Source organism: Cydia splendana, chromosome 6, assembly GCF_910591565.1.
Source record: "Cydia splendana chromosome 6, ilCydSple1.2, whole genome shotgun sequence".
NCBI lineage: Eukaryota > Metazoa > Arthropoda > Insecta > Lepidoptera > Tortricidae > Cydia > Cydia splendana.
In genome coordinates, this window is record NC_085965.1 from 22,923,138 (window position 1) to 22,932,129 (window position 8,992).

Sequence of the window (8,992 nt, forward strand, 5' to 3'; positions counted from 1 at the left end):
CAGGCGGGTCGTATGCTTGTTTGCCACCGACGTGGTATAGTAACAAATTTTTAATGGTGCGATGTAGACTTATGATCGTGATTTTTTTTGGCTACAAATATAATGACCACCAAAAAATACTTTGGTACCCTAAATAAAAAAATCATGCTTACCAAAAAAAATTACTGAACACCAAAAAAATAAGGCCTAAAAATACAAAAGTATCACCATTTTAATAACGACTGCACTTCAAATTGTATTCAAATACCAAATATATTGAATGATCACCAAAAATCATTAATGATCACCAAATCTTGAAGACCAAATTAATGCGATATTTTCACCTAAATAAACCACTATGATTACCAAAAAATGTATACATATTACCACATAAAGTAAACTGATGCCAAAATGACTAGCCCCTCCCGCTCAACCCCCCGTACCCCGCACCGCATACCTAGTATACCTACCTAACCTAATCTACTTTTCTGTAGCATTTCGTTATGCTACTAGAAAAGTAAGTTACACTGCTATCAGTTAAGTGGGTTAGGTTAGGTTAGCACTGCGACCCTTACAGAAACGAAATGGTACTAGAAAAGTAGGTTAGGTTTAGTTTCAACTGCTACCCATACAGATACGAAACGCTACTAGAAAAGTGGGTTAGGTTAGGTTTGAACTGCGACCCTTACAGAAAAGAAATGCTACTAGAAAAGTGGGTTAGGTTAGGTTTGAACTGCGACCCATACAGAAACGAAATGCTACTAGAAAAGTGGGTTAGGTTAGGTTTGAACTGCGACCCTTGCAGAAAAGAAATGCTACTAGAAAAGTGGGTTAGGTTAGGTTTGAACTGCGACCCTTACAGAAACAAAATGCTACTAGAAAAGTGGGTTAGGTTAGGTTAGAACTGCGACTGTTACAGAAATAAAATGCTACTAGAAAAAGGTGACGAAGTGGATTAATTAACTTAATAGGATTTATAAAGCTATATTAAATATTAGCACATTTTTAATTAAAATGTGGTTACAATTTTTGTGATCATTTACTATTTTTGCGTTTACAATTATAATTTTGGAGTCATTTGCTTTAGTAGGATAGCAAGTTTAAAAATTTGGTTATCATTTTACATTAAAATGGAGTTCTAATTTTGGTGGTCATTTACTATTTTTGGGTTTACAATGATTATTTTGGTGTCATTTTCTGTAATAGGATAGCAAGATGTAAAAATTTGGTTATCATTTCACATTGAAATGGGGTTTGAAATTTGGTAATCATTGACTATTTTTGGGTTAATAATGATTAGTTTGGTGTCATTTCCTTTAAAAGGATAGTAAAATGTAATAAAATTGGTAATCATTTCACATTAAAATGGTGTTATAATTTTGGTGATCATTCATGATTTTAGGGTGGTAAAATAGATTTTTTTGGTATTAAATTTTACTAAATCTGGTGATCAGTTAAATAGCAGCCATTTTTTTTCTATACAGCGAAAGTTTATGGCTGCTATTTAACTGATCACCAGATTTAGTAAAATTTAATACCAAAAAAATCTAGTTAACCACCCTAAAATCATGAATGATCACCAAAATTATAACACCATTTTAATGTGAAATGATTACCAATTTTATTACATTTTACTATCCTTTTAAAGGAAATGACACCAAACTAATCATTATTAACCCAAAAATAGTCAATGATTACCAAATTTCAAACCCCATTTCAATGTGAAATGATAACCAAATTTTTACATCTTGCTATCCTATTAAAGAAAATGACACCAAAATAATCATTGTAAACCCAAAAATAGTAAATGACCACCAAAATTAGAACTCCATTTTAATGTAAAATGATAACCAAATTTTTAAACTTGCTATTCTACTAAAGCAAATGACTCCAAAATAATAATTGTAAACGCAAAAATAGTAAATGATCACAAAAATTGTAACCACATTTTAATTAAAAATGTGCTAATATTTAATATATCTTTATAAATCCTATTAAGTTAATTAATCCACTTCGTCACCTTTTTCTAGTAGCATTTTATTTCTGTAACAGTCGCAGTTCTAACCTAACCTAACCCACTTTTCTAGTAGCATTTTATTTCTGTAAGGGTCGCAATTCAAACCTAACCTAACCCACTTTTCTAGTAGCATTTCTTTTCTGCAAGGGTCGCAGTTCAAACCTAACCTAACCCACTTTTCTAGTGGCATTTCGTTTCTGTATGGGTCGCAGTTCAAACCTAACCTAACCCACTTTTCTAGTAGCATTTCTTTTCTGTAAGGGTCGCAGTTCAAACCTAACCTAACCCACTTTTCTAGTAGCGTTTCGTATCTGTATGGGTAGCAGTTGAAACTTAACCTAACCTACTTTTCTAGTACCATTTCGTTTCTGTAAGGGTCGCAGTGCTAACCTAACCTAACCCACTTAACTGATAGCAGTTTAACTTACTTTTCTAGTAGCATAACGAAATGCTACTAGAAAAGTAGATTAGGTTAGGTAGGTATGCGGTGCGGGGTGCGGGCTACCGGGGGTTGAGCGGGAGGGGCTAGTAATTTTGGCATCAGTTTACTTTATTTGGTAATATGTATACATTTTTTGGTAATCAGAGTGGTTTATTTACGTGAAAATATCGCATTAATATGGTCTTCAAGATTTGGTGATCATTAATGATTTTTGGTGATCATTCAATATATTTGGTATTTGAATACAATTTGAAGTGCAGTCGTAATTAAAATGGTGGTACTTTTGTATTTTTAGGCCTTATTTTTTTGGTGTTCAGTAATTTTTTTTGGTAAGCATGATTTTTTTATTTAGGGTACCTAAGTATTATTTGGTGGTCATTATATTTGTAGCCAAAGTTTAATCAATCAGTTTACTAAAGAAATGCTTCAAAATTGCTATTCATATAAAAAAAAAGACATTTTGTACCTATGGGAGGTACTATAAAAATTAATTCTAGTTTTTATTTTACCATTCTTACCGTATAGTATGAACTATCTCAAGTGATTTTTTCGGGCTCGGGCCCTAATCCGTTAAACAAAAGCCTTTGTTTCTTTCAAGAGCGGTCTTCAGCACGTGCCGAAGTAACCAATGTCGTTTAAAAAGCATCTATCGTGATAGTATTAAAGTTCAAATTCATGTGACAGTTCATTCAGGGAACAATCAGTGTGGTCTTGGTTTTGGAGATAACAAAACGTGTTATCTCCGAATGGGCTGTTTCATGAATTTGAACCATATAATTAGAATGGTAAGTTTGGTTTTTAAACGAGCTTGTTCCCGTTACTTATGTTGGGGCTATTAGCAGTAAGCAGTGTAACCACTGCATAAAGCAAACAATACCTTTTGTTTAGCAGATTAGGGCCCGAGCCCGAAAAAATCACCTGAGATAATTCATACTATACCTTCATCCGTGCATGATTTATGTATCCATGCCAAATTGCAGCTTTCTAGCAGTAACGATCATGGAGCAAAGCTGCAAACGGACGGACAGACATGGCGAAACTATAAGGGTTCCTATAGTCGACTACGGAACAGATCTGCAGATCTGCAAAAAAGTACTTAGTCATTTGAAATGTAATCCAAAGCTTTTCTGAATACGGAAAGTTCCATTCCGAACCGATCAGTTGATTCAGGCTGCATCTTGCATACTAAGCAGGTCTAGAACAAAAGCTAGGTCTCATATCGAGGCATCTGGTTCGATGTAATTTGAAATTGGAATAAATGAGAAAACTAACCGCCGCCTGCGCCTGCGTCCGCTTAAAAGTGTTTTAATACAGTAAAATATGCCAACTTTGCTCCACACTGGGTAAAGTGGGTAATTGTGCTCCAAGATTTTATTTCTATATATAAACTAAAACAGTAGTACTAGGTAATGCAATATTATGTTACTCTTCGAAGGCCGCAAAAATATGTGATACGCTCTTATGGCTCTACAAATAAGATCGTATCAGATATTTTTGCGGCCTTCCTTGTGTAACATATTATTGCGGTGACTGTACCTTCTGCACTAAACCTACAGTTTTGCAGAATAAAATTGTAAAAATGGGTTAATTTCTCCTGAATACCTAAATGATTTATTTATTTATTACTTATATCACAACCACATTTATGTGTAGCAACATGATAGTGGTGAGGGTCTACATTAAATTGACATTATGTATGTATTAATATAGGTACCTACCAGAGTATAATAATTTTAAAATTTAAATTCATATCCGAATTTTGGAGCAAATTTCGGAGCAATAGTATAGTTATGAAGGTCATTCATTATTGGTCTCTGTCAGATCTATTATTAAAAGAACCGCAATCGCAATACAAGGCACAGTCTACAGGACGTAATCTATGCTCAAGAAATATCATAAAATATGGCACAATAGGGAACGGTCCAAACGAAATATTTATATAACCGGAGAATTATCCAGGGCGGACAACCGCTTTGCTTTTCTTTTGCTTTTTGCTGCTTCTTTTCATCTGCTTCTATTGTAGCTAAAAATATAAGTTTTTGCTTCAGAAACATAATAGTCGGAGAGCTGGCGCCGGAAAAGGGTAAGGGCTACCCCACACTAGCGGCTCCCGACCGTCGGCGTCTAGTCAACTCTATCAGGCCTATTCGGATTTCGAGATAATCACAAGATCTTGAGACGATTTAGAGATCAACTTGATCTACATTAGATATCGACTAGATGTGACTTGGATATGAAGTCATAACTTGTCGAAATCGTTCAAGAAGACCTCCAGAATCGCGGAAACGTCAAATTTGACATATCTATCTTACAAATATCTTTAAATTATCCGTATCGTAACTTGTTGAAGTCTAGTAGAAATCTAATTCATTTTCCGAATCGAGCCGTCGGCTGCTGCTCGGCATTTATTTTATTTGTGTGAATATCATAAATATTTGTTCTTGAGTAATGGATTTTCCATACATATACATCATCATCTAGTACCCACAACATAAGCCATATTGATCGTACTTTGGCCCTAGTTCGATCCGTATAAAATAGTCCTATTATATTATTATTCATATATTCATTTATTTATTTGTCATACTTTTTTCGAGGCTAGCTCTTAGACTATTGAGACGATGCAATAACGGTTTGTTATTGCATTGCAAGTGGAACGAATATTACGAAAGATCAAACGTTAACTATAGAAAATACGGCAATGTCTGTTGAAAATGGAATAAATTTTTAATACTTTAAGCTAACAACGCTCTTGTCTGCATGGAAAATAACATAGAGACAAAACCAGGAAATTAGAAAGGAACAAGAGATACGTCGTGCTGCGAGAAACTTGCGACGGAAGATTTCGCGATCGCATGTCTTTTATCGTTTTACCTTAATAACTCTGTAAGTAGGTAACTCTACCTCTAATTAAAATGTTGCTAAAATCCTTCGTCTATATCACTTGCTATTTTACACTAAAATTAGGAACTTGGTCAAGCAGATCTTGTCAGTAGAAAAAGGCGGCAAATTTGAAAAATGTAGGCGCGAAGGGATATCGTCTCATAGAAAATTTGAATTTCGCGCCTTTTTCTACTGACAAGATTTGCTTGACCATCTATACCTACCTGTGCTAACTCGGAGCACGAATGTTATTAAAGTTTATTTGATGTATATTTATGCATAATTATGCTTATTGGTAATCCTGTATTGCTGTAAACAGATTCAATACAGTCTGTGGCCTGTAACACGAGCAAACAAATTAACTGTAGGCTGTACTCCTCATACTGACCAACATTTGTTCAGCAACTTTTAAAAATAACTTGTGGTTTGATTTTTAATACACTTTAAAGTTTATTCTAAGACGCAATGTATTGCGATTTTTTTTATGTTTAAGGCGTGACAAGCAACGTCAATCACAATGAATATGGCGTGGCGATGGCGTCCATTGAAGATAATATTTATTTTGTATGAAAAATAGGGACTTTAAATACTTTTAAAATAATTTTTTAAAGTTTTTTTAAATTGAACAACGGGACTTAATCGCGTATTTAAGTTTTAAGATTTACCTCCGACGTTTCGAGGACGGCGTTGTCCCCGTGGTCTCGGAGAAGACCACGAAAGTTGTTGAACAAAAGTGTAAAAGTTTGAGGAGTACAATCTATGTTTTAATTATTTGCTCGTGTTACAGGCCACACGATATAATGTCACATATCGCACCTCTTAAGTTAAAAAAAAATACTTACCATCCTCCACCACTTTAGTGTTCGTGCCCCGAGTTAGCACATGTATCATTCTGCTACAGCCTCCGAAGGCCCAAGGTCCTACCTATTGTACTTATTCAGTTCAATGAAATTTAAATCGTATTCCATTTTAACACCATTGCTTTTGCTTTGTTTCGTTCAGTTTTTGAACAACGCAAAATCAACAGTTTATTTCCTACATTGTAGGTTCAAATTTCTGAACCAAGTTTTGCATTTTTCAGTTGTATGGCTGGGCCTTAGGAGGATATTATGCAGAGTAAGAATTATACAATTGAAAATAAATGATTTTGAATTTGTACAAGTTCGATTATCTCGAAAACCACGAAACTTTAACTGCCTTTTCTGAACCAGCCTAAGGTGGCTGTCGGTGGTTAGGTTACCTATCCAAAAATTACTGGACACCCAGTTGAGTTTAAAACCGGACAAGTGCGAATTGGACTCGCCCACCGAGGGTTCCATACTTTTTAGTAAGTATTTGTTGTTACAGCAGCAACATAAATACATCATCTGTGAAAATTTCAACTGGTAGCTATCACGGCTCATGAGATACAGCCTGGTGACAGACAGAAGGATAGTGGAGTCTTAGTAATAGGATCCCGTTTTTACCCCTTGGGTACGGAACCCTAAAAACAAGGCCGGATGTGGCGTCTCCTCTTGCTGTCACTGCCAACGTCGTGCTATTAATAATCTAACAGATGGCGTTAGGGAGCTAGAACGCAATTAGTAAGAGACCTACATCGCGCTTACGTAGTTAAATTAAATGTCAGTTGCTATATATATAACTTCCGACCAACTCTCACTGGACTTCGGTCCCCAGGCATAACACCCGCCTGGAGAGAGTACTCTCTATTGCCTCTCTTCCTTCTACACCGGATATAACAACCCTAAAATGATAGTACCCCAAAGTCAATACCAAACCGGTGTTTTACCAAACTTTCCCTAAAAGCTTTCATAAGTGCTCTTAACCACTTTGTAACGATCAAACAAAACTTAAACAGCCGCGAAATGATCCCCTAAAGTACGCAAAAGATGGCGGTGCGTCGTACTTGATAAGTTGTGTTTAATATTTTAGCGAGGGACAGGGTGAAATTGAAAAGAAGTTTCTACTGAAATAGATATCATCATAGAGAACAAAAAATACATAGAGTGCTCACTCCATACATCAGTTTTAGTACCAAAACGACTATTATTTTCGTAGTCGACATCTAGCATCGAGTAGCGGAATTATCAGTACTGCTTGACAATAGATGTTGCAACGACACAAAAATCTAATGCTCAACAATACAATACAATACAAATACTCTTTATTGCACACCTCAATAAAAGAAGACAATACAAAAGAAAACAGAAATACAAGCAGAGCTCAACCATCTTTAGCTAATATTATAACCCTCCTTTTGCTTTTAATATTAGTTGTAAATTGTTGTTCAATACAATTTTCGTGAGTCGCGACACTAGAGAATTCTATATAGTATCAAGTAGCGGTACTGATGATTCCGCTACTCGATGGTAGATGTCGACTGCGAAATAAATGGTCTTTTTTGTACCAAAACTGATGTATGGAGTGAGCACTCTATTCTTACTATATTTCTCTATGATATCATTCACTAAAGAAAAAGTGACCAAGTCTATCGGCGGCCGAGGCGGGAATCGAACCCGCATCTTCAGCTTACGCGGCTAACGTCCTGACCACTAGACCACCCGACCACGGCGGTACCCGTCCCAAATTCTCTGGTGTATGCTATCTTTGAAAGGCTAGGTGCCTTTGACCAACTCTAAGGGGAAGCAGTGTGTGTGGGCAGCAGTTGTAATCTGTGTTTGACGTGTGTGATGTCACTCGTTTAGTTTTATCAAAGACATATGTAACTTCGTATTCTATTCTTTTTGGTTTTATTTTAGGTGTAGCTTAGTTTGCCTCTACCATCAGTTTTGACATTGACATAACGCTCACGTCTACGTAATTTACTTTCTGTACATCTCGCTTTCACTAATATGCAAGTACGAACGAGATGCATAGAAAGTAAGTTACGTAGACGTGAGCGTATGTATCAATGTCAAAACTGATGGTAGACGTACATACCCACTGAAAATCAGCGTCATAGCTTGCCGTGGCATTATGCTGAGTGGGGATCCTGTTTAGCATCTAGTTTTTGTAATTTGTGTTGTATGTGTTATTCTTTATACCCAATTAAGATGTTAAATAAATGTATTTCTTTTTCTTTCTTCTTCTTCTTCAGATAGTTAAAGTATAATTACGACTGTATTTACACGCGGACACTTTTTTGGACAAATTTTTCCTATTTTTATGATACCAAATATCGATCAAATACCTATCGGTTTGATGTCAGGTGCATTGTGTGTACTTTGCACTCATGAAATTTTCATATTAGTACGTGATTTCATACGAATATAAGGCAGTTATAATAGTGAACTCTATTAGCATATATTAAAGTACAAATTTCAACAAATATTTTTTATGACATGCACTAGAGGGTAAAGCGTAGGCGTCATTCTAGATCTCTGATTTTTAAAGAGATAGGTTGCCGCATTCAAAATAAGCAAATATACAAACGTTTCATCAAAACACGATATTTAGCCAAACTAGACAAAGCAATAATGTGTACCGTTTCACCGCACAAACAGTCATAGCGGCCGTTGGAAAACCAGTTTGAATTTAGACTTTAATGCGTTAGAATACGGGTAATATTTGAATGAGTTATGTCATGGCTGTTCCGAATTTTTCGCGTACAGAGCCAGTACTGGCTTTACCACAACCGAGGTGCAGTTGCCGTCATATTGACATATACTAAA

The 8,992-nt window shown here is 35.7% G+C and overlaps 1 non-coding gene across 1 annotated transcript; it reads right to left on the bottom strand.

Annotated features, from left to right (window-relative positions):
* Window positions 1–7,816: 7,816 nt before the first annotated feature.
* On the bottom strand, window positions 7,817–7,888 carry Trnat-cgu (transfer RNA threonine (anticodon CGU)). The gene has a single exon. It is a non-coding gene; the product is annotated as a tRNA-Thr (tRNA).
* Between the last annotated feature and the right edge of the window lie 1,104 nt (window positions 7,889–8,992).